Genomic DNA, 27,403 nt, shown 5'->3' with positions numbered 1-27,403 from the left:
TCTAAATGAAAAACGAGACAATAACACTTCCTCCTCTGAGGGATTGATGGTTAGGGAGGAGTCTGAGAGCACGGGCAATGGGGCAGCCACTAATAACATAGCTGATAATTCAAGGGTGCTAGAAATGGAAAATAGTGTTAAACAAATCATAAAGACCACAACTTGTGGAAAACCCAAGCATCTGGGTAATGGAGAAGGTCAAAATATTGAACTCAATATAATGGGAGGCAGCACCGCCGGAGTAGAACCCGATACGGATACAAAACCCTTTGCCATATCTAAGATATGGGTGAAACGGATAGATCCTAGGAGAAATGCTAAATCATTGACCAGAAGTGAAGTTCTGTCGAGCTTTCGGCGAGCAGATGAACTATTTCGGCTCTCATCCCATGACACTGAATATGTACAATTCCCGGATCTAAGAAATAACAGTATCTCGGAATTGGGGTTAAAGTCCAGAGTAGGAGCCAAAGCAATTCTAACAGTGGCAGCAATTTTACGGGCACTAGGCATAGAAGCCTTGGCAGATCTGTTCTGTGAACAGGGAGATTTGGTGAATCAAAGAAATAAAGGACAAGCTCTTAGGGGAGGCACGGGCAGCCTAGTAAATGCCAACAAAATAAGTGTTGGCACAAATGAGATTAGAACCCCGCTCAATTCACCCTCTATGCAATCAAAGAATCCTAATCCTTGGTCTATGGTAGCAGAGATAATTTCCCAAGTCTTTCAGAAACTGGGACTGGCAGAGACATTGCTTTAGTCTCAAGAGAGTTAAAATGGTTAGGCTGGAATATGAGGGGCTCTAGCTCCTTCAAAAATAAGGAAATTAAAAAGGGAATCTTTGATAACCACAACCTAATTGTATTTCAGGAAACCTGGCTAAAAAGACCCTTAAAACTAGATGGCTTTAAATAATAGAACAGCAAGCCAAACATCAAGGCAAAGGCACACCTGCAGGGAGCCTGCAATTGCACTGAGGAACAGCACATTTACTGATTCAGAAATAGTAAATAAGGACTGGTATTCTAGTAATAAAAAGAAAATTTAGGGACCCTGAAGTTGACATGGAGCTATGGGTGATTAACATCTACTGGAACCCAGATAGCTCATCCTTAATTTCCTTCTTGTGTCAACTGGCTCAAGTCATAACAGATATAAAAATAAAAAATGGAGCAGACAATATTATCCTGACCGGTGACCTAAACGCCCAGTGTATTAGAGCCCAACTAGATTTGAATACTTGGATGACGCCCACACCATCTGGACACCAATGGCTGGCTTTACTGACTGAATGGAATCTCCTCATGCGTTTTGGTAACATCTAGGGGGATGTTCCTCCAGCAATTACTTGGTTGAGGGGCGACCAGGGCTCTACCATTGATTATAATTCTTCACAAAGGAGCTATTGTCATGAATCGACACAGCAACTGGTCCATTTGGCAGCGTTGGAAGCATGCAGCAGTATTGGCCCGGTGTTCTCCCAAGATGGTGGCTGCAAGCGCTAACCCAGCTCTAGTTTCTTCCTAGCATGATGTTTGTCGGACTCCGCACCCTGCGTCGGCCGGGACTCAAACATAGCCGCTGCCTGCAGATCATCACATAACTTTTCTGGCAAGCAGGCGCTTCGTAAGTTTGTTTCCCTGAAACTCCTCTCTTGCTTATTTCCTTTCTACTTACCTTAATGGAATCTGACTTTACTTTCCAGATCGCTGTCTCTCCACCGCCTCTACGGCCCTCATTGTCAAGCGTCTTTTTTCGGAAGCTGCATTTCCGGGTAAGAATTGACCTTCCCCGTTTCCTAGTTAACCACTCGATAGCAGCGTTCTTACCAGACTATGTTTCCTTTCTCTGCTAGCCCCCGTTTCTTCTACGTATTTGGCGAAGGATGACTCTTCTAGCCGTATGTGGAAGGCTGACAATGTAGTAATCGTACAGGAACTCGTATCGCAAACCCCTTTCACGTTCTCTTCAGAACGGGAAGATCTAAGATTGAGGGTAAGACGACCGCTTCCGAAATACAAATGACGCTTTCATTTCTGATACTTATATTAACCTGTCTCTCATAGTCTTCGGACTTTACTCAGACCATCACGTTGCCACACACAGCATTTGGGAACAATAAAGAGCATTGTGTAGGTAGTGGCAACATTAAGAGTAAGTAGAGAGTATTGTCCTGGCTAACAATAGTGCTTTAATTCACAGTAACTTGCACTCTGACCGCCAGCAAGACAGATTCCAGTTCCACCCACAACCTGAATTAGGACAGACAGAATTCCAAGCTTCACCAGCTGAAGACATCACAGGGTTTTATTCACCAGAGGGTTTCCCTGGAAACCCTGTTCCTTCCTGGCTATACATAGCGGGACAGCACAGGGAAACTTGGCGGATTCTCATTGTATCACAGACTGCATTAAAGAAGGTTAATGCTGTGTTCTTTTACTGTACAACTTTACTCTACATCTGTTCATGATTTTATTACACCTATTTGACAAATTCCTAGACTTTAACATTTTAAAGACGGCTTGGAGCGACCATCACATGATCATGGGATCGATAGAGATAGGGAAAATACTGACGGTCAGTATCTTCCGGTCTTGGAAGTGAATATTGTTGGTAATCGTCTGGTTAAATTCAAAGGGGGTGGACTCCAACTCAATCGAGAACTTAACGAGAAGGTGTGAAAGTATGTCAGTTCAAGACCTGAAGGTCCTATATAATCCAGTAACATTTGTAGAATCCCTATGGAAGGCGGAAGTGCACAAATATGTAGGTGATCGACCATGGCTTAACCATCAACACTCCTTTAATGAAGCAATGTTATTAAAGAAGAGGGAAGTACAGAAAGAACTCTGCGTGGTTAACAATAAAGTCCTGAATAAGGAGAAGTTGAGTGTAGAGAGAAGGATATGACGGAATTATAATCATTGGACCAATCCCAAAGACATATTAGATCACAAAATGATGGCGAACAATTGCTAAGAGCCCTGGGGACCCATAACTCTAGAAACCTCTGAGCAATTGTAAATAGGAGAGACAGGTGACCACCCAAAGCAAGGTCATACAGGAGTCAGAATGGGTGAAACATTTCTCTGTCCTATATGGTCCTGGGGGTGAAATCCATGATCCAGGCCGGGGTATGAGTACGTGGGGTTTAAATCTAAGGAGGGACTTAGTAAAGGAGGCCATTAAGAAAGCATCAGGATCAAGGTCCTCAGGACCAAATTGTCTCACCAACCAGATCTTTAAATCTAATGAAGCTCTGTGGTCTAACAGTCTCTTTAATCTCTTTGGGGAGATTTTAAGCACTTGAACCTTACCGGATTTATGGAGGGAGGCCATAGTCATACCAATATGGCGATCGGGTGGATCCTACAAACTACCACCCGATCTCCCTTCTAGACGCTGACAGTAAAATATTTGCAAGCCTGGTGTTGAATGACCTAGCGATTTGGGTAAAAACCAATGGTATACTTGCAAAAAATCAAATAGGATTTAGGAGGGGACTATCAACCACACTGAATGAACCACACAGCATCAAGCAAGAGCTTTGTGAAGGGTGGTCCGCCTTGTCTCAGGCTTTCGAACAACTTTGGGGGAAATTGAGCCTTTGGGGTATTCCGGATTCACTTATGTTCATTATAATAGAGTTACATAACAAGTCTTTTCTGAGGATAAGGCTGGATGCTAGAGGAAATCTATCTACTCAAATCTGGACCCATAAGTGAGTGAGACAGGGGTGTTGCTGACCCCATGCCTTTTTAATATATACATAGCAAATCTGGCTATTAACTTGCAAGGGAAGGGCCTCTCTAGTTCAATGGTTGGAAAGGAGAGGTTGAACTGGGTAGCATATGCTAACACATCGTGCTTCTGGATCATACTCTTATCGGACTACAGAGATTATTGGATGCTTTGGGAGAATTCTCAAGGGCTAACAACTTAAAGATTAATCTGGCTAAATCAAAAATAGTAACATTTAAATGCCCTCTTACTAGGGAATCCACCTTCATATGAGAAAAGTCATTTCTAAAGGCAAGGAGGTTGTATATTTTGGATTTAACATCTGGTCATTTCCATCTAGGGGGTACATAGAGGGTATTCTCGAGGAGGAGTTGAATAATCTAGGGAGCCAGGTGAGGAAATTGAGTGCTACTTATTGTAAATTGGCTTAAATTCTACGCCAGCAAAGTCATTCCAACTCTGACCTATGGCATTGAGGTACTCCCAGGAATTAGAACAATCAACTGGGAGAGGTTGGAAGGCCTATTATGGAAAAGAGTTATTTGCCTTCCTCAATCTCGCCCAGTGGCTTCCTTGAGGTACGAACTGGGGCTCCTCTCCCTCCGCTACCATTGGTGGCTGTAGCTTCCCTGTCAAAGAAGATCACTCCTACCTGAACTTTAGACTTAACTACATCAATTGGCTCAAGCCTACCGATCATTAAGGCCTGTTCGCCCCCTCCTGCTATACCGACCAGCCAATTTACCCACGGCTAACTTACAGCCTGCCAGTTTTCGATTGCTCCTCAGTGCTTTCACTGATTTATATTTATTTACTGTACCTGTATATGTTCTTCAGTGTATTTATTGACTCATACTTGTTTTGTGCCTGTACTATCTGTGCTCATCATGTGTAACCTCTTGTAATGTAATCTAAGCTTTGCATATCCTTGTAACTTCTGCGCCCTGATACCTCTGGGTCTGGCGCGCAATACAAATGAATAAACAAACAAACAAACCATATAGAGTGGAGAATAGATTCAAGCACTTAGGTTGATTAGCTGCCCACAAGTCAACACCCTCTACGAGGACCTTAATACAGGGTTAATGAAAGAGGGTCATCGGTTCCTAGCAGGTCTAACTGCTGATGCGAAGGCCATTCTGATTTCCTGTGATTGTGAAGCAAATGACTTTTATGATAATCCTATGTATGTTAAAAAACATAAAAAGAAATCACTGGATAGTAACAATCGCAGAAATGAGATCCAGAAAACTGTCGTATTCTCACTTACTCCACGATAAACCACGGGGTTTTCTGCCAGGTTATCGAGGGCAATTTTCAAATGCTAGATGGCGGACAGAGTTCCTAAGATTTCGCATGAACCTTCTACCCACGAGGGAAATTCTTCACTCTAGGCAGAAGGAAGCGATAGTGACAGTATATGCCAACGATGTGTTGGTGCATGTGTAGAGACCTTAAAACATGTGCTGATTGAATGTCCTGGCACCTGCCTGCAAAGAGTGAGAAAGTTTGTGGATAAAGTATGGTGACTAGAGACCCAATCTTTCTGGGATCGGCTTAGCTTCAGTCATGAAAGTTTCTTGACTTGGGCGGTAATAACTCTATTACGCGATCTCAGCCTCTTAAAGTGAGTTTACGAATTAAGGGTTGAATCATGGGAAATGATTCCCTTTTTAATTTATTATGCCCTTAATTCTTTTCTTTTTTTTAAAAAATCTGAATGAAAGTGCCCATTTTAAGAATGTAATTTGTCTCCGTTTGGTATCAGTTTCTTTTTTATTGTTATTATGATTTTTTGTGAAAAGTTTAAAAAAATTGCTATATGTATATTGACTGAAACACAATAAATAAAAAATGTGTTTTTAAAACATACATAAGAACGTACAATAGGACGCGGTGCACAACGTGCTAGTGCATCTGGGTATTGTTGTTTTTTGTGCGCTGATCACCGCTACAATAAGCACCATGGCAAATGCCAAATGCAGCACGCAACATTCATCGTGACAGTCCCCCTGCCCAAGGCACGCAGTCCCTGTGGCACCAGAGAGTGTGCACAATTAAAATGAGCCAGAAGAAGTGTGGCATACACGTCAGAAGCAGATTCCCATGTCCTCTCTTCTGGACCATTGCCTTTCCAGTCAATGAGGTACTGTAAGCGATCCCGACGTACTAAAGAGGCTAGAATTTGTTGTACCTCATGTTCCACATGTCAACTTATTTGAACTGGTACTGGACGGGTTTGGAGATGGGCGGAGGCTTTATAGGTCTTTAAGAGGGACACATGAAAAACGTTATGTCTGCACCAGGATTAAGGGCTAGCGAGACGAAAGGCGACTGTATTCATTACTTGTGTGACTTAATATGGTCAGTTCCATGAATCCGTAAATAACGAGCAGCCAACCAGACGTGATAATCAACTGCATGAACAGGGGCCTCCCGTCTATACCGATTTGCTCAAGTATGCATTCTTTCTTGTGCAGCAACTAGGTGTTGTTTGGTAAGAGAGTGTATCTGTTGAATGCACAAAAAACAGTTTTTTCAGCAGGTGTGTCGGAAGGAACTGGATCAATGATAGGAAAAATACGAGGATCTTGACCATATACAACATAAAAAGGCAAATATCCTGTTGAAGAATGAACCACATTATTGAATGCGAATTCAGCAATATGGAGCAGATCAAACCAAGTGTCTTGATGTTGAAGACAGAGGCACCTGAGATACCGCTCCAGGGTCTGGTCTTTCTGTTTGATCATCAGTTTCTGGGTGATAGGCTGAAGAAAATCGAGCATCTATCCACAACATTTTTGTAAGAGCTTGCCAGAAACATGAGGTAAACTGGCACCCTCGATCGGAAAAAAAATCACTGAATGCAATCCAAGGAAACAAAAGATATGACGAAAATACAGGATGGCTAATACTGGAGCTATAAGGAGCCCTTTACAAGGAACAAAACGGGCCATCTTATAAAAGTAATCGATAACAACCCATATAGTGTTGTAGGGGTGTTCAGGCGGCAGATCTGTGTATCAAGTCCATGGACACCATATACCATGGTTTGTGTGGCACCAGTAATGGTAATATTTTACCTAAGGGAGGAGCTTGCCTTGGGTACAGATAGCACAGATGGAGACGTAATTCGTTACATCCCTGGCCATTTTTTGCCACCAGCGCCAACGTTGTAACAAGGACAAGCTTTTCTGTTGTCCTGGGTGTGCAACGATTTCTGCATCCTGGGACCATTGTAACGCTTGATATCTAAGTGGAACAGTTTGAATAAACAACCACCCTTGTGTATAAGGCAGTCCCTTCGGTATTTCCACATTCCACTCAGTAAGATAATTTTTGTGTGTGAGCTCCCAGGAGCGAATGTCAGAAACTAAGGTGTTTGGTGTGGTGCAGATACAGATAAAGTGGTCCTTGTGTATCATGTACAGGTAATCGTTCCCCCCCCACTTGGCTGCTTGGTCGGGCATCAGCCTTTCCGTTTTCTTTTGCAGGGCGATATTTAATTACAAAGTCAAAGGGGTTAAAGAAAAGATGCCACCCTACCTGTCTGCTGTTCATGCATTTTAGAGAGGCAACATCTCGTACATTCAAATGATCCTTTGAAAACAGAGACAGGGAATTATCCACCCAACAAATGGTGTCTCCAGACTCGAAATGCATCTTTTATGGCCAAAATGTCCTTTTCGGTAACAGTATAGTGTTGTTCGGAAGTAGTAGGCATTCGAGAATGGAAGGCTAATAGATACGTTTACCCAGTTATTGGGCATTCTTGTGAAAGCACCCACCCCCACACACAAACCAATGGAAGAAGCATCAGCTTCCACGAAGAAATGTATATCTGGATTCAGATGTTGGAAAACCGGAGAAGAAACAAAGGCTTCTTTCAGTCTGTCAAAAGCAATTTGTGCTTCAGAAGACTAAACCTAAGGAACCAATGGACTTGTGAGCCGTGTTAATGGTACCCAGTGGTCGAAGTGTACGAAAAGAAGTAGTGGAACTATGTTCCCTACTGGCCTGCACAGCTCCCCGCAGACCCCACAGCCATGCCCCCTCCCATGCACAATAAAAAACCCAAAACACACGTGCCTGCTGTTTAAGGGAACGTCCTGTGCAGTGCACTGAAAGTGCAAGTTTGAACTTCTTCCTACACTTTTATTTTAAAACGAAACCATTCCGGAACGGTTTCTTTTTAAAATAAAAGAATAGGAACGGTCAAACTTAATTAGAAGAAGTAGAGGAGCACCGCTCCTGCCCACTTCGACCACTGATGGTACCACTATAGTAGAGAAGTCTCAGATAATTTCTCTATAGAAATTGGAAAAACCAAGAAAGGCTTTCGAATTTTTCAGATTAGAGGGAGCAGGCCAGTCCAGTAGGATATGATGTGATAGGATAGTTTATTTATATAGCGCCTATACACAATGTGTTTCAAAGCGCTTCAAGGCAAGGGACGGAACAAGGGAAAATGCAATGACATTCTTACAGGCCATGAACAGTAAGGATGTGAAATTAACTATCGTACTCGGCCTGATGACATTTCAGATAGTGCAAGAGCTAAGACATAGACAAGGAAGCAAGGGGGAGAGTGGGAAAGGAAATGGAAACAGACAGGCGACTATCGTAATAGGCCTGACGACATTTCTGGTAGAGCCGGAGAAAAACCAGAAGTCGAAGTGGGCGGGAGCGGTCTACACTTTTTATTTTTAAGTTTCATCGTTCCTATACTTTTATTTTAAAAAGAAACCGTTCCGGAATGGTTTCGTTTTAAAATAAAAGTGTAGGAAGAAGTTCAAACTTTCACTTCAGTGCATTACACTGAACATTTCCTTAAAGAGCAGGTGTGTTTGGGGGTTTAGATTGCGTGTGGAAGGGGCATGGCGATGGGGTTTGTGGAAAGCAGGGGCAGGCGAGCAGGGAACATAGTTCCACTACTTCTTTTCGTACACTTTGACCATTTGAAAAAAACAAAAGGTGAGGAGAGGAGTGCAGAAAGGGAGGGGAGGAACAAAACAAGCTACTATTGTGCTAGGCCTGAAGATATTTTAGATAGTGCTGAAGGAGGAGGGGCAAGTTTGGGCGGGGGGGAGACAGGCAAGGTTGCTATCATACTAGGACCAGGGACAATTCTGATAGAATAAGTGCATAGAAGAAAGTAAGAGGAAGCGGGGAGGAGAAAGGAAAGAGGAGAAGGGGGAGGAGGAGAGAACAGAGAGTAAGCAGTCAAAAACAGACTGGAGAAGCAAGAGGGGAGAGCAAATACAACCTGGAAAGCGCCAGGTGGGCGGGTCTTAAGCCAGGTGACTTGGATCCACTTGCACTTGCTCCCCATCTGCCACTGTATTGCATAAGCAATGATACCTTCATTCTTCTGCTCCTACTAACCAAACTCAACCTACTGTTCTACATAGTGGAGCCCATAGCAGTTGTGCATGACAACCAAGCACCCTCCACCTCCACAGGTGTACCGGCGGGGGTGCAGTGGCAGGAGGAGCTAACTGCCCTGGTTCAACAATTTGTAGATGACAATGCCCAAGCAAGGCAGGAGTGGTGAGAAAACACTGCCTCTCTGGGCAAGATTATTGCCGACAACACGGCGTCCCAGGCCAAGATCTTTGCCGAAAACACAAGTAGACTGTGCGATGAGGTATCAGCCCTGCGGCAGGTCCTCGGCCGCATTGCTGATGCATTGGAGGCTGAGCGTCCAGCCCCCCAAATGGAGCAGGCGGCCACCCCATCGTCCTCCAGCTCAACATAGACAAGCCCACTCCGCAGGTCGTCGCGCACTGTGTGCCGCACGGACATACCGCCACCAGGTGCAGGGAGTGACAGGAAGTAGACTGGCCAGCCTGATGAAGGCAATAGACACTTGTTGGGACATGTGTGGGGGATTTGTGGGGGATGGGGAGGGGGTGAGGGTGTGTGTGGGAGTTGTGGGGGAGGGGGAAGGGGGGAGGGTATGTGGGGGAGTTGTAGGGGGAGAGGGGTGTGGGTGTGTGGTGGAGTTGTGGGGGGAGAGGGAGGGGAGTGAGGGTGGTGGAGGGTTAGTACACTTTCATTTTCATTGTTCATTTCAATACACCCGTTGTGTTAAAAAATGACTTGCGTGGACATTCATAATTGCACATGTCATTTATTCATATACAGTGCATAGTGTACATGTACCCCCACACCCAGTGCCCTCTATCCAACTATCATGTCACCCTCTGCAGCCATGTGTGTCAGAAATATTGTGCAATCACTGACTGACACACAGCACGTCTCTCCTGTCCATCGGCACCGCAATGATGTTCAGCCACATCTTCTTCATCCCCTTCATCATCACCAGATGGTAGCAGTTCAATGTCAGGGGGCAGGGGCACGGTCCGTCGGATACACATGTTGTGCAGCACGACACATGCCATGATGATCTTGGCTACCTTCTCATGCCTGTAGAGGAGTGCCCCACCCGACCGGCTAAGGCAGCGAAACCGTGCCTTCAACAGGCCAATGGTCTGCTCAATGACCACACAGGTATGGGTGTGGGATCGATTGTAGTCCTCCTCGTGCCTGTTCTGTGGGTTTCGGACAGGGGTGAGGAGCCACGGCTTCAAGGGATAGCCACTTTCACCTGCATGGGAGGCAAAAAAAGGTATATATCAGTGGATTCATGATGGTACTAGCCACACATGGCTGCAGATTATCGTTGGTCACATGCACATGTCCCTGGTTGTATGCACGCCATATTTAGGCCCTCAATGTGTCCTGTGACATGGAATAATGGTGTGGGTTGCATCTTCAAGATGATGCACGGTGTGCGTTGCCGTCTTGTTTGTCATGCATTGTGTATGCATACAGCTGTGTTTGTGTCAAATTTGTGATGTGTTGTGTTCTGTATGAATTTCTGACTGGGAGCGTTGGCAGTAGGCTCTGCGATATTAGGCATTCAGCGCTGATTTCTCCCATGGTGACATGCAGCAATCCTGTGGTTGTGGCGGCCCTGTGACAGACAGTGGATTCCCTTGGTGGTTCTGTTCAATGTACTCCCATGGATGCTTGTCCTGTGTGGTGATTTGCTGGAGACAGCAACACAGTGCATATACACTGCATGTTGCTGGATGGTGTTACGGAGGGTTTGGTCCACTGAAGTGGTGCACGTGTTGTGGGTTGTGGGGTGGTTTACTGTTTGTCATTTTGTGATAGGTGTCAGCCTTACTTCATTCCTATATGATTTGGGTGTCATGTTCTGTTTGGGATGCTTTGGGGCACAGTGTTTAGTGATGTGCACATTGTGCTGTCACATCCACATTGACACCATGGTGGTGTGTGCATCTCTCCCCCATTTCAGTGCCATGTGCCTGTCATGCAATTTACCAAGCAGCCAGGCACGTCCTCCAGCATGTCGCTCCATGAAGCGTGGTATCGCGGAGTTCCGCAGGACCATAGAGTCATGAGTTGATCCGGGATATCGGGCACAACAATGTGTGATGATCTTGTTGGCGTTGCATACCATCTGCACATTGATGGAGTGGTATTGCTTGCGGTTGCAGTACACCACCTCCATGGCATGCGGGACCACCAACTCCACGTGGGTGCAGTCGAGGGCACCTATACAATTTGGCATGCCTGCCAGTGAATGGAAGCCAACTTGGGGTGTCCGTGGTAAGGATATGTAGTCCCTTGTGTGCTTGAGGAGGGTTCAGAATACGAGAAAATAAGGGTTGTGATATGCCATGCATGTGCCCCACTGTGTGCTGGTAGGTGCCTGTGGCAAGGAAGTGGAGCAACGACACTACCTTCAGTAGAGGGGGGATGGTGGTGCGTATTTCAATGAGGCTGACAATGTCGTTGTGTATCATGTCCACGATGGTGGTGATGGTGTCCCGGTCCAGACGGTACAGGGTGTGGATCTACTCTGGGGTAAGGTTGAAAGGACTGGCTTTGATGCAAGGGATAGGGGGCTGCCTGCGTGGTACCGCTGGCTGCACTGGTGGGGCATTCTGGGCCTGTCTCACCCTCCTTCTCCTCCTGCGTCTCCTCTGTGGTGCCTGCGGTGGTGGTTGTTGTTGTTGCTGGTGTTGCAATGCAAGCGTGTCCTCCAGCTCCAGTATTGCTACTACTATTGGAATCATCTTGGTGTGGGAAGGGGTGTGGTGTGTGGGTGTGCTCCTTTTGTACTGGCCCAGCCTCCATTGCCTCCACCTGTGCTGATTGTGTGCACCAGTGGCAGTTGGGAACACTGCACATAGCATTTTACGGTTGGTTCGTGATGCCGGTATTACCGGCATGCCGGTATGCCCTATTAGTGCCTTCATGATGCCGGTATTTGCTTGTCCGCCTGACTTGTAATTTGCTCCCATTAGCGGCATGCCGGTATTGCCGGTATGATGGGCCGCGTGCCCGCGCCCATGCCGCTATTTGAGGCACCGTTATTAACGGTGCCTCTAATAGTGGGGTCTTAGGTTGGAATAGCCCGGAGCAGTATGCGATGCCGGTAATCCTTTACCGGCATCGTTTTTCCATTTCCTCCAACCTTGGAATGACCCCCCTGGACACGACTTTGGAGGCAGCCATGGTGCTAATAGCACCATGGCTTCCTCCAAACTCATAATGACCCCCATAGTGAAAGCCAAAATATTGAAATAAGTCTTCCTGAGGCAGAGGTGTAGAGGGTAAAGAGAAGAAGTTCAATGACTGATCCTTGGGGGATGTCGACAGGGAGGGGGAAGGCGTCAGAGGTTTGTGAGTTCCAATATATCGAACTTCCAGGTAGGAAGCGATCCAGGCAAGAGCGTTTTTGTGAAACCCAAGGTCCAGAGAGGAAGGAGGAGAGAGGAGTGGTCAACAGTGTCAAAAGTGGTAAAAAGTACCCAAAGAATGAGTATAGAAAACAGTTTGGAGTGCTGTGCTTCAGAGAAAATGTTGGATACCTACACAAGTGCAGTCTCAGAATAGTGTTTACTAGGGAAGTCAGAGTGAAGTGGCTCTCCAATGCCATTATCCTCAAAGTACTGTGACAAATCCAGGGTATTTGTTCCTGCTCCCCAAGGGGGAATCACCCCCTTCGAGGCTAGGGATGTGAGCCAGCTCTGCAAGATGCTCCCTACGGGTTTGGGCAAGCGGGACGTCACTGGGAGTGACTCCCCCTTTGGGGACAAGGATTCCGGGGATATGATAGAAACCCTGATTAAATATGTACTATCTGCCTCTATGCAGACCGCAACAATTAGAGACACGTTATGACCTTTTTTCACTGCTGACCCCTCCTCAAACTCAATCTCTTGTAATCAGAAGCCCATTATCTCTCATAATTTGTTAAAGTCTGTTTGTTTGACTAACTCCACTGTTGACCTGACATCAAAACCCTGCTACTTCTCGTGTCAGAGACAAAGATAAAAGGACCAAGATCCTGCTTTGAAAAAAGAAGAATCCCATGCAAAGGCAAGCCTCTGATGTTAGACCATCCTGGAGGGGTGGAGCTGCACTACATTCCAGAGCCAGCGGTAGCAAGGAGGATCAGAGAGAGGCAGGGTCGGACTGGGACAAGAAATAGGCCCGGATGCCCAAAACAAAGTGGCCCACCGCTTGCCTCAAAAAAATGTGGTCCTCAAACCATCATCCGTGAATCGCATCAATTCACAACTTAACAGAAAATGCTACTTATGGAGGGTTCATGTGTCTGTTACATTACAACACAACTCATAAAATAACATAACTTTGCATACAAGAATGGATCACCATATGTATCATTAGTATCTGTATGTATAGATCTATATTGTCAAATTACTGTGAATGCAAGCAGACGTCCAAGGCCAAATGATAATATTATTGTACAGCACTTAAGCTTAAGCTCTTTTTTTATAGAACAAATAAGCATACAATATCACCCAACCTGTGTTGGTACTCATTTATCGACCTCAGAAGGATGAAAGGTTGAGATGGCCTTGCTGGGATTCTAACCTGCAAATCACACACACTTTGCAGCAGCGAGTGCTCAGCCCACTGAGCTATCATATCGGCTATAGTAAAACGAGCAATTATTCTGTAGTGGATACCATTAAACTGGTAACTGAGATTTAACAGACTGCAGCGCCGTCCACTGTCCATGAGCTTCCTGGGACACCTGCCTCTGCTGCCAGTCAACAAGCTGTTGCCTGTTAGAAGGATTGGTGTCATATAGTTGTCTATCACACAACAACTGATCAGAACACACGTCTTAGGTCTAAGACTTCACACGCATTCTACTGTGAAATATATAACCATAAATTACACACCTGCAGTCTCATAATGGTGCGACAGTGCTCACTGTGCTTATGCAGGTTCCTCCCTGGATAATGTCCTGCCACTCGTCTGCTTGTCATATACCAGGCTGCTGTCTGTTTCACAACTAATCTCTCACCCACTGATATATAACTCACATGTGCTGAAAGTCATATGAGTACCGTTTAGCCAGAGGCACTAACCTGGCATTTGCCAAGAAGAGGGGGCTTGTTATAATATATCCCTATTTCTAAGGCAGGCCCCGGAGGGATACATGGAAGACACTCACCCCAAGGCTGCAGTGCAGCAGCCACATCAGAAGCAGCAGCAGCAATGCTCTGAGATGCAACGATTGAGGGGACAGTGCGCATTTCATAGAGTGTCAACAAAACCGAATGCCTCTTTGGTGGAAGTGAAAAAATGCATTTTGTCTTTGTGTATTAGCAGGGAAGAGCATCTTAACTTGCATGTTTTAGGCAGCCTACGCTTGGCATGCAAGGTCTTCCTGCTGCTTGAACTGGAATGCTGAAGTCTGGGAACTTAGATATTCTGGCATTTTGGAATCTCAGCTCACCCTTCTCCCCAGCCAGCTTCAGTATCAGGTCCCTGTAGCTTAGTGTCCTTTCAATGATGGCTATGGTCGGCATGCCCACAGCAGGTTTGGGCCCAAAGGTGCAGTGCGCTCTTTCCACAAGAAAGGGACTAGAGAAGGTTACGTGCCTGAGTATGTCCAAGTATCCGTTTTTCCAGGAACATCTCAAGTGGCCTTGCAGAGGGCATCATTTTTATCTCTAATCGCTTTCATTTCTTTTTCAAGGAAATGAGATCTACCACACTGATGACCAAAGGATTTACGAGTCTGCACTCCACCCTGCGGCCATTATGATCACCGTCCTCTAGCGCCCCATGCCATCCCCCATCAATGATTGTTTTTAACAGGAATTCATTGCAAGGAACAGGTGAGAGGACACATTGCTTCCAAATCAAGTGCCTGAACGCAAGGATACAAGATGTGAAAAACTGGTACTGGCTGCCAAAACTAGTCACTCCACATAAGTGGCTGACATGTTTGGTGAGGCAAAACAGTGATTTAGTCAACACTGTATACAAAAGAAAACCTACAAGTACACTATGATGTGTCGTCATGCTAATGTGGGGAATCGTCGTGACACATTGTGACAATTATTATAATTATTTAATCCTGTCAGGATTGCTGCTCCCATATTGGGGCTGGATCAATGCAGGTGGTAGGTACGTATGAACCTGGTGAGATTACCTTGTGCAGTGACAGTAATCACTTCCAAAATGCTGAATATGTGAAGTAATCACAACTTTTTAGTATTCCTGCTTCACCTTCTCTTGATTGCTCAACGTGCTATTTCTTTGTGATGCAGTAACCTTATTGATAATTACGGCTTCTTAATTGTATGCTCATTTTCAAGACATTTTACTTTCTAAATTGACAGAACACTGTTCCTCTCATTTCCTCACCCTCCATTCACGCATCTTATCCCTTTCTGGCATACGCCCACTTCTTCACACTTAAACAACAGAACAGACCTCGGTGTTCTGAAGGCAGGCATCTGTCGGATTTTGGATTCTTGAAGTTACTGGACGTATAACGCCTCCACATGACTGCTCTCATTGCAGTGCTATCCATAATCTCACATGCTCATCAAACAGCGCATGCTGAATAATTCATTTGGCTATTTCGGTCCTTTATTTATTTCTTATACTGTTGCTGCTAAATGTGTGCCATCTGAAGTAAAATCTTATCTGTTGGGTGTTCACAGATTCCGTGATTCCAGGGTGCAAATTGAGATGGCGCATTTTCTTTCCGGAAGGCATGCTGGCATGTAAATAGACTGTGCAGCTTTCTGGATGTTGCAAATGTTACTCTGAATTAACCATGGGGGTCATTCTGAAGTTGGAGGTAAGATAAAAACGATGCCGGTAATGGATTACCGGCACCGCTTACCGCTATGAGCTATTCTGACCAACCAGACCGCTATTTACGGCATCGTACTTTACAATGCCGTAAATAGCGGTCCAGGCGCGCACGCGCAACACAACATGCCGGCATTACCGGCATGCCGTAAACCGGAACTGATCACAAGCCATGCGGACATGCAAATAATGGCCTACTGAAGCCCGAAAAGTACCTTACCGGCATGGAGTAAATACCGGCATCTCCGAGAAGGTGCTAAGAACCCTGAGCAGTGTTACCAAGAGCCACAGGTGCACACAATCAGCACAGGTGGAGGCAATGGAGTCTGGCACAGCACAAAAGGAGCACACCCACACACCATACCCCCTCCCACACCAAGATGATACCAATAGTAGTAGCATTACTGGAGCTGGAGGCCCTGCTTGCAAGGCAGCAACAACAACAACAACCACATCCCCCACCACAGAGGAGACACAGGAGGAGAAGGAGGGTGAGACAAGCCCAGCATGCCCCACCGTGACAACGGCGGCAGCCACCAATCCCTCGCATCAGAGCCGCCCCCTTCAACCTAACACCAGAGCAGATCCACACCCTGTACCGGCTTGACCGTGACACCATCACCACCCTAGTGGACCTGATACATGACGACATAGTGAGCCTCATAGAAATACGCACCACCACCCCCCTCTACTGAAGGTAGTGTCTGTGCTCCACTTCCTTGCCACAGGCACCTACCGGCACACAGTTGGGCACATGCATGGCATATCACAACCCTTATTTTCCCGGATACTAAACCAAGTGCTGGATGCCCTCCTCAAGCACACAAGGACCTACATATCCCTACCACGGACTCCCCAGGAGATATGTTGCCTTCCATGCACTGGCAGGCATGCCAAATTGTATAGGTGCCCTCGACTGCACCCACGTGGAGTTGGTGGTCCCGCATGCCATGGAGGTGGCATATCGCAACTGCAAGCAATACCACTCCATCAACGTGCAGATGGTATTCAACGTCAGCAAGATCATCACACATTGCTGTGCCCGATATCCAGGATCAAATCATGACTCGTTGGTCCTGCGGAACTCCACGCTACCACGCTATATGGAGCGACATGCTGGACGACGTGCCTGGCTGCTTGGTGAGTTGCCTGACTGGGCCATGGCAGTGCATCAGGGTTGTGTGGTGGGTGGCTGCACACTCCACCTGGGTGGGAAGGGGGGCAGGGAGATGCAAACTCCACCTGGGTGGGAAGGGGGAGGAGATGCATACTCCACCTGGGTGGGAAGGGGGGGAGATGCATACTCTACCTGGGTGGGAAGGGAGGGGAGATGCATACTCCACCTGGGTGGGAAGAGGGGGGGAGATGCATACTCCACCTGAGTGGGAAGGGGGGGAGAGATGCATACTCCACCTCGGTGGGAAGGGGGGGGGAGATGCATACTCCACCTCGGTGGGAAGGCGGGGGAGATGCATACTCCAGCTGGGTGGGAAGGGGGGTCAGATGCACACTCCACCTAGGTGGGAAGAGGGGGGGGGGATGCATACTCCACCTGGGTGGAAATGTTGACGCCAGTGCACGATGTGCACCTTACCGAACACTGTGCCCCAAAGCAAGTGAAACGGCACATGACTACCAAATCCCACAGTGATGAAGTAAGGCCGACACCTAACACTACATGACTAACAGGTAACAAGGCCACATCCCACAACACATGCACCACTCATCGACGGCCCACACACACCGTAAGGCAGTGGTCTTCAAACTTTTTTGGCCTGGGCCCCCCTTGAGCAAAGTTTGGGCAGGCCGGGCCCCCCCAAAAGTGCCAGATGGACAGTATGTAGAAATCGCTATGAACGTTTGCGTGCAGTCACCGCACCCTACTCCCAGTACAGACCCTGGGCACTCCCACCCTACTTCCACCACTATTCCAGTGCTGCCACCCATCCTGCTCCCACCACAGTCCCATAACACAAGCATACACACATCCATACACATTTAAATAAAAAATAAATCGCCATAAACGTACCTTCGGCAGGGGCCTGCGTGTGGTTGCTAAAATGCCCCACTCCAGGTTGCTCTGCCCGTATGTGCGAGGAGGCGCAGGAGCACTCTCTCGCACATACATACATGCAGTGCTCCACCCAGCATTTCCAATGAGCTATGCAAGGCTGGCGAAGCAAAACACCCCCAGCATTGCATGGCTCAGTGATCATGTGCGGCCGGAGTAATTAACTGTCAAAAGCAAACAGTATTTCCCTTTCCAGTTCAGCCAGCCCAGGAGCACTCCTTCAGCTGGAAAAAGCAGCTGAGGGAGTGCTCAGTGTTTCACTGGACTGGCTCCTCGATTCCTCCATAATGGGTGAAGTGGACAGTGGGTGGACGCCCCCTCACCCATTATGGATGAGCTGGCAGGCTTGGACTGGCCTATAGGGCAATAGGGCGATGACCGTACCAAAAATGCAAAATGCTAGTGTAGGCCAGTCAAAATGGGCCACTTTTTTGGCCAATGTGGGCCAGTTTGAGGAGTTACTTTACTATGCAGCTAGTAGTTTTGACCATTGTTGCTGAATAAATATTCTTTAAATATCACAATTTGTTTACATTTGGACAAAAAACAACCCCTTGGGTACTATTCAAACAGTCTGTGACTAAAGGACTGAATATCCATTTGCAACTGCTGGCCATTTTTTTCATTGGTGCCTAATACCGTTTTATGGCCCAGTCTGACCATGTGAGCTGCCCCTTCCCATTTCCTCCAATCTAAAAAAAACAAAATTTAAAAAAAAAATATATATATTTTTTTACATTTCATGCTGGGCTCTGGCGCCCCCCGTGGGATGCACCCCACAGTTTGAAGACCTCTGCCGTAAGGGCATCCTGCACTATGCACTGCATATGCACTATCTAGCTGCCTCCAGCATTTCACCACACAGGACAGTCATCCCTGGAGTGCATTGAAGTGAGCCTAACAGGGATACCACAGCGTGTCACTGGTACTGGTTCCGCACACCCATAGGAGTGCTGCAACTCACCATGGTACTGATCAGTGCAGAATGACAAATGTGCTACTGACTACAGCCAACACTCCCTACTAACAAATCTCACAGAACACAACACATCAATGGTTTTACTACAACACTGCTGCATGCATATACGATGCACGTGCAACAAGATGTGAGTGCACACCATAACCCATCTTGAAGATGCTACCCCCTCCATCATTCCATTACACAGGACACAGCAAGCCCAGAAATGGGGTCAATGCATCCAGGGACATGTGCGTATGGGCAGAAATCACCTGCTGCCATGTAAGACTAGTACAGTTGTCCGCCATGAATGTATGAACACTTAACTTCATTTCCTTCTCATGCAGGTGATGGGGGCTATCCCTTGAAGCCGTGGCTCATGACCCCTGTCTGAAACCCACAGAACAAGCACGAGGAGGACTAAAATCGTTCCCATACCCGTACACGTGTGGTGATTGAGCAGACCTTTGGCCTGTTGAAGGCACGATTTTGTTGCCTCAGCCGGTCGGGTGGGGCACTCATCTACAGCCATGAGAAGGTGTCCAAGATCACCATGGCATGTGTAATGCTGCACAATATGTGCATCCGTCGGAACGTGCCCCTGCCCCCGACATGGAATTGCTACCACCTGATGATGAAGAAGGGGAGGAGGAGGAAGAAGTGGCAGGACAGCATCACGGTGCCGATGCACAGGAGGGACATGCCATACGGCTATCATTGATTGGACAATATTTCTGAAACACAAGTCAGCAGAGGGTGTGAGGATGTCAGGACATCGGGCACTGGGTGTGGGGATACATGTACACTATGCACTGTGCAATATTAAATGACACATGCACAATGATGAATGTCCACTCTGGTTTTTTTTAGATGAACAACCAGTGTATTTAAAGTGAACATTTCAATGTGAAAAGCAAACCCTCCACCACCCTCCCCTCCTCCCTCTCCCACCACAACTCCCAAACACACCCCCTCTCCCACCACAACTCCCAAACACACCCTCACCCCCCTCCCCCTCCCACCACAACTCCCAGAAACACCCTCACCCCCCCACCCCCTCCCACCACAACAACCCCACACTAGTCCCATAGGGTCCATATAGCCCACATGTGGATGGCAGTAATGTCACTGTGCGCTCCCGGAGCCAGGGGGAGGCATGTCCTGACGGCGCATCGTACGGAGCGACCGACGGAGCGGGCTGGTCTGGGTCGAGTTGCTAGTTGAGGGGGTGTCCTCATGCTGGGGCTGTTGTGCAGGATGTGCAGCCTCCAGAGCATCTGCTATGCGGCCAAGGACCTCACAGAGCCGGTTGGTGCTGTCCGTTATGACCTGGCCCAGTGCCCTCAGTTCATCCCGCCACTCCTCCCTGGCCTGCCGATTGTCCTGCATGAAGTCAGTGATCAGGGCCGCGAGCTGCTCAGCCCACTGTGCATCTGCGGCTGATGTTGTGGACCAGCTGGGGATCGGGCTCACATGTCCTGCCCACGCTTCCTCAAGGGAACTGGCCACAGGACTGGCATGTCCCTGTGTTGCTCCTTGGCCAGATAGCTCAGGTGTGTTGGTCTCACCCGAGTCACTATAGGAGACCTGGGGGTTGGAGTGGGCATCAGGGGTGTGGACGACTTCAAATGTGTCCTCCTCAGTCGCTCCACAGATGGAATTGGGGCTGTCGGCAACATTGAGGGGGGCCGTGGCTGCCACCTCCTCAGCCACACTCGACTCCTCAGCGGCATTGGGCATGTGTCTGCAGCCAGTGCAGGGAGGGATGGGGGTGGGGATGGGGGTGGTGCACCCTCCACGGGCCTTGCTGGAGCCGGTGGTGTGTGTCCAGGTGTTGTCTTCCTGGCTGGGAGACGGCGGCCCCTGCCTTGGCCCCTGGAAGTGCTGTGGCGGTTGCTCTCCTGCTCCTCGCTGTCACGCTCACTGCCTGTGGGGGTGGAAGAGAGGGACGGCATTAGTGATGATTTGATAGGCAGCATTTATACATGGCTACAATAGCACATTCAGATACTTATGGGTTATCGGCATTTCGGTGGGGAACGGCACATAATTCAATACTTGGGTGGTAAATGCATGCATATGTCTGTGTCACTCATGTTGGCCGGGTACTGTGCTGTCTATCATGCACACTGTTCACATCAAATGCCCTGTGTGCCTCATGGAATGGGCCATTTTGTGTGGTATGTGTCATATAGGTACGGCCTCGCACCTGGCACTAGCCTGGGTCTCACTTGCTTCGGCATGATTTACAGGGGGGTGTGGCCGACCATGCCATGACGCCTTGGCCAGACCTTAGCAGTGACTTTCATAACATTGGCGTTGGCAGTATTGACTTTGGACACTCACCTCCATCAGCAGATGACGTTGCCCCACACTCCATTTCTCCAACCCCTTCGATGGATTCAGGGCCTATCATGGCCGCACATGTCTCCTCCCACGGCATTAGTTTCATGGGCGCACCCTCAGCCGCAGGTCATCCCATCCCAGGCAGTCCTTTGTGGTGCAGGGGGTGTTGCCCACAGCGCTCACCTTCTGCGCCACAAGTGCCCAGATGTTCTTTTTTTTAGCACAGCCACCCTCCGCATGTCGTTGCTGAAAACAGTGTCAGCATGCTCGTGGAGGGTGTCCACTAGCATTTGAAGTTCGTCAGGGCTGAACCGCTCCTTTCGGAGGTGGGCAGCTCCCTTCTTCGTCGCTTTGGGCATTCTTCAGTTCTGGTGGTAACTTCCCAGTATGTCAACAGTGTGCCAGGGGTCCTGTCTGGTGAGGATGGCAGCAATGGATTGTTTTTTTAAAAATGGTCGCCGTGCTCCTTCCAGTTCCTGTGCGATGACGCTGTTTCCGGTTCCGCATTTTAACGGTGACCGTAAATAACGGTGACCGGTATTTACGGTCACCGCTAATGCAGCGTTGCTCCATGGCGGTAGTGTTCGCTACGGTGCGGTTCATGCCGGTAGGGGGTTTTTCGGGCATTTTTACGCCATGGCGCTAAGGTAATTACCGGCATGGCGCAAAGCTTGTGCCCGCGAACTCGTAATGGTGCGCTTTTAGCGGCCTATTACCAGCACGGACACGCTATTTGCGCCATGCCAGTAATTGACGGTACTTACTTCCAAACTCGGAATGAGGGCCCATGTGTTGTGATATGAAATGGTTGAATGAAAACCTGAATTTTGCAATCTCTAGAAATGGCAGTCTCTTACATCACAGTTGCACAGTTTATGATTACACATTTAAAGTTGATTTCAGCTGCCCTTGATGAAGCTAACACAGAGTCAATCAAGGCAATCAGTTAGGACACCCATCATCAAAACATACCATTCGGCAGACTATATGATTACCCTTTACAGGCATGTTCACTATACCTGCATCTCCCGCTCCAGTATAGCAGATTAATCTTCCAGCACTTGGGGAAAAGGATGGTGTGTCAGGTAGTAGAGGAAATGAAGAAGGAAAAGGGTGACAGGGGAGATGTGGAAACACTCGGCTGAGGAGTCGGACGGAGGACGGACTAGCGGGAATGAGGAAACGACCTTAGGCAGAAGGTGAGCGGTCAGAAAGGGAGAGAGTGAAATGTGTGAGAGACAGAGAGAAAGTGAGAGGTGCAAGAGATTGAGAAAGGTCAGTGGACAATATACAAGGTGGCACTGGCAATTGGGTCAGAAAGCATTTGTGAGGTAAATCATACCGTATAACTTTACTCCAGCAAGCCAGCAAACACCACCACCATGACCATTCTCCTCCACACGCCGTCACTGCCTGCTGCTGTTCTGCACTCTGCTCTGGCTGGCAAAGCGGCTGGTGGAGTCGACGTGGAGGGACTGGTGCAGACTCCAGATTGCACACAAGATCTTCTTGGAGCTAGAGTGGAACTGTGGGGAGCATTCTGGAAATGGTGCTGGGCCTGGGCCCTGGGCTGGGCATCATGAAATCATGGCGGCAGTGGTACTGGCAAACTGTTACATTGTAATGTTACAGACAGTCCTGCCGACGCCACCTGCTGCTCTATCCCCATGGCCTCCCCCTGCCTACCATACTGAATAAAGAAATTGCAAATGTTGCAATTGCAGTACACCAGCGCATGCACGGTCGGCACCAGGCTGACCTCCAACCAGGCCCAGGCCGAGTCTCCAGCTCCAGGGAGGCTCCACGCAATGCAACTTTTTCAGCCAGGTAATGGGCACACAGGCACGGCCCACACGGGCCCCATGAGCGCCGCATCTGTTACCAACCAGCTGTGCACATCCAGCGACAACATTTCAGTGACAATGGCAGGGAAAAAAAACGGCCCAGGCGTGGACAGAAACCGTAATGATTTCAGCCCAGCCATGGGCCGATTGGCCGATGGGCCAATCCGACCCTGGAGAGAGGAGAGAAGGACGCCAGAAGGCCGGCACTGAGAGTGGCAGAACATCCGCAACCATGACATGGATAAAAGGATTGTCTGATCTTGTGGCATGACCACAAAATCAAGTATTGAACATTGGCTAGGGCCAAAGATACCACATAAGGAGGAAGATTTAGAGGGTTAAGGGAGCCTGAGAAACCCGAGCAACAAGAGAGCAAAGAGAGCAAGTAGAGGAGAAGGAAGGAATGGCTTACCCTCTTATCAGCGTCACAGAGCCCCAGAGATAAAGAAAGAAGGAGATCCAGAAGAACGGTTATGGGAGCCTGACCTTAATGCTTTGATGTTTTAGTAAGTGGTTTGGCCAGTTTAGTGAAACAGGTTTGGACTGAGGACTACTTTTGAATTTGACTATTGACAAGCACCATAGTTTAGTTTTATTAGAAAGGGAATAGGGTTATTGAGGTGTTTTACTTTTAATTTAAATAACACAGCTTCTAAACATGTTCTCTGGTCCTTCTTCTGGTTTGCTACATATGGTCTTAGAAGTGGGATTTGAACAACCCGATACAGAGTTGACCCATGCAATATAGACTACATCTATCGGTCTAATATCGAGACCCAATATGGAATTAACCCTCTCCCCATTTGATTTTTGGGCTCCAGAATTCGAGTTGGCCTGAATCCTGTGGTCCATCAATTCCCAGTGAAAGAAGTTTGGGTATCACTTTCCACCTCTTGACTTTCAAAGCCATTCCATCTGTCAAGAAAAACGCAGCGAGGAATACCTACAAACTCTTTAGCCCCTGTGACTGCTGGATCCAAGCAAGAGACAAGGCTATTATTAGTCTAGACCTTTAGGTAGCTGTTTCAACTGCTTCAGTAATATATGTGACCTCACTTGCAAAACCTTGGAGGAAGAACGGTCTAATGATGTCACCCATTTTGCCCTGTGTAGGAGAGTTCAAATGTATCCTCTTGAACTACTCTTCCAAACCGATTGAGATCCATAGGAAAGACTTGATGGGGTATTTAATATATGAGGTTCTCCTAGAAAACCTATCAAACCAGGGGACCGGAGAGAGAGGAGTAGAGAACCCGGAAAACAATGTAATTATTCCCCAAAATATACCCCCTGCCCCACACTAAAGAGCTAAAATCAGGATTAAACATATCTGTGATAAACCAAAATTTTAATTAGTTCTATCTTTGGAGTTTGCACAGCAAAAGCACATTTGAAGTGATACAGCCTATAGTTTGAGAAAACTGGTGCCACACTTGTGAATATGTGCGTATCGGCCCCTTCTTTCACTCTGGCAAAATCATAAATAAAGCAATGGAGGCAGGGGGTTAATAGCTGTAGATTATAACCAGACAAGGTATTTGTCTTCTGCCGAGCAGAACAAAGGAAGTAGCCAACAGGGGATTTGAAACCCTAAATGAGCACTTATGAAAGCTTTTGAGGACACTGGGGCATGGCCATTTATTTACAAACTGAAGGTGATTTATTCACTCAATGAACTACTCACAAACTGAGGGAGAACATTTTTAATTTACCAATAGTAATTTATTTAGAAACGTATCCAGAGGGAGCTTTATTTATAGTACTCGGGCACAAGCACCTGTGACAATAATGTGTCACACAGAATACATGTTTGCAGGGCATCTTGAAGTATCTCCTCTCTTTTAAGCCACACCCAGCACATGTTGGTTATGCCCCTTTCCAGAGGGTACTCCCTATGATTTTGTATCACACCTAATGCACTGGCCTATACTGGGGCCAGAGCGTCTTGTAAGTATTGTATAGTGACAATTACTGGCATAGATTCTTGCCGCAGCTTCTTGAAAGTGATTCACAGTGACCTTACGGGTATAGATTATGACGCAAGCTTCATGTCATGCCTACCCAAATGCTAAATTTATTTGCTGCTTTGTCACTGCTTGTTCACACCCAATTGGTCCTTTTTATTGTTTCAATAAGTTTCAGGTATTAAAGGTTCATCTCAGCTGCAGCAAAGACAGCAGCACCTCCAGAGAGCCATACGGGTGTTTAGAAATCTTCTGGTGTCTGTGAATGGGGAAATATGGCATGGTCCAATCTCAATGCACAATTTAAAAGCCGGTCTCTGGGGGCCCAGCCAGTTTAAGGCCCTGGATTCAGAGTCTAATCATGGGAGTTGTATTCCTAAACATCTGTAGAGCTGCAGGTTGCAGTCCTCATTGTCTAATCATTCAGTGCAAAGATGTATTCCTGCAACAAAGGGTTCCATTTTAATAACAAAACACAAGCCTCTTATGTGGTTAAGCAGGAGGAAGGTGTTCATGTAACGCATGGCTCTATTTTAATTGCACCTTTTCTTTTGCATAACATTTTCAATGATGTGTCCAGCATAAAAAGAGGGCAAAGCCTTTTTAACTATTGAGGAACAAAACAATATTTTGTGCAGTGCTTGCCATAAAAGTGAAGGTGCTGTGGCCTACAGAGAGAATTTCTAAGTAGGTCACTCTGGACTACATTTATTTTTTTTAAATTGTCTTTATTATTTTCGATAAACAACAGTTAAACAGCAAAACTTCAACATCCCCCCCCCTCCCTCCCTGGGGATACGTGTGCTTTAGAGCAGGGATCACATTATGCATTAAAGATATCAGAGATCTTGATGTTGTGTGGGCACCACTGTTCCATATAGTCTGATTGGAGATATTCCAGGACTCCACCCCAATCTTTTGCGAACCTGTCTCTCGTTCCCTGGATTGAGTGTGTGATTTTTTCCATCGCCATCTGGGCCCAGACTCTTTGGAGCCATGCGAAAATCAGCGGGGTGTCTTTGTTTTTCCAACTATGGGCAATTGTTGTCCATACCGCTATAAGGAGACCCATAAGAGTTCTCCATTGTGGTTTATTATATCTTCTTGCCATGTCGTCTCTTATTCCACACAACCAGACACCCTCTCCGAGTTGTCCCACATCTGGAAATATTTTGCCCATTTCTCCCTTAACTTCTTCCCAGAAAGGCCTTATTCCTTTGCAAGTCCACCAGATGTGTTTCCATGTTCCCACCTCTCCGCATTCCCTCCAACAAAGGCTTAAAGTATTCGGGAACATAGTGTGAAGTCTCTCTGGGGTGTAGTGCCACTGTGTAACTATTTTTATGCACATTTCTCTTGTTTGAGCCAATCTGGTCATTTTTGGGATTAGAGTCCAGAGGTCCTCCCATTGTTTCCTTGTTGGTTCCCACCGCAGAGTGCTGCTCCATTTGATCATATATGACCACTTAATTTCTTCATCCTGTGTATTCATGAAGGAATATATAGTAGAGACCCATTTCTTTGCCCCTGAGTTCGTCGTAACATATTTCTCAAATGGGGTGAGAGTTCTCGTTGCTGCCTTCGTTATATCCGGGGATCTCAGCCAGTGTTTGAGTTGTTCGTATCTGTATTTCTCCCTAGTGGAGCGTGCTGCAAGTGGGAGGCAGGATTCATATGATCTAATTTCATTGTTGATGAACATTTCCCCAATTTTTGTTATTCCTTCCTCCTCCCAACAATCGTATGCCCCTTGCTCCATCCCCGGGGGGAACTGCGGGTTTCTACAAATGGGGGTGAATGGGCCTAGCGTGGTGGTCATTATGCCTCTTCGGGTTTGCTTGTCCCACGCCTCCATCGTTGTTTTCAATATTTCGCTTATCTCCATGTTGGGGTGTCTGTGCTGTTTCTGTTTCCAGAGTAGTTCCACTAATGGGGTTCTTGCCACTGCTCTGTCCTGTGCTGCCCAAATCGGTTGTGGATCATCGCCTAGCCACTCCCGTAGTACCTTTAACTGTGCCGCTTGATAGTATTTCTGGAAGTGAGGGAGCGCCAGGCCCCCCTCCCTGGTTGGTGTGGACATTACCGCCCTAGCCAGTCTTGGCGTTTTCCCCTTCCACACAAAGGCTGAAATTACTCGGGACAGTGTTTTAAAGAATAATCTGGGTACCCCTACCGGGAGGGCCTGGAAATAATAGAGAAGTTTTGGTAGGATGGTCATCTTTACCGCTTGGATCCTGCCCCACCACGATATCAGCAAGGGGTTCCATCTCTCCATATCCCTACGAATACT

Source organism: Ambystoma mexicanum, chromosome 13 (genome assembly GCF_040938575.1).
Source record: "Ambystoma mexicanum isolate Mex_15411 chromosome 13, UKY_AmexF1_1, whole genome shotgun sequence".
Lineage (NCBI taxonomy): Eukaryota > Metazoa > Chordata > Amphibia > Caudata > Ambystomatidae > Ambystoma > Ambystoma mexicanum.
Note: the sequence above shows the minus strand (reverse complement) of the source record.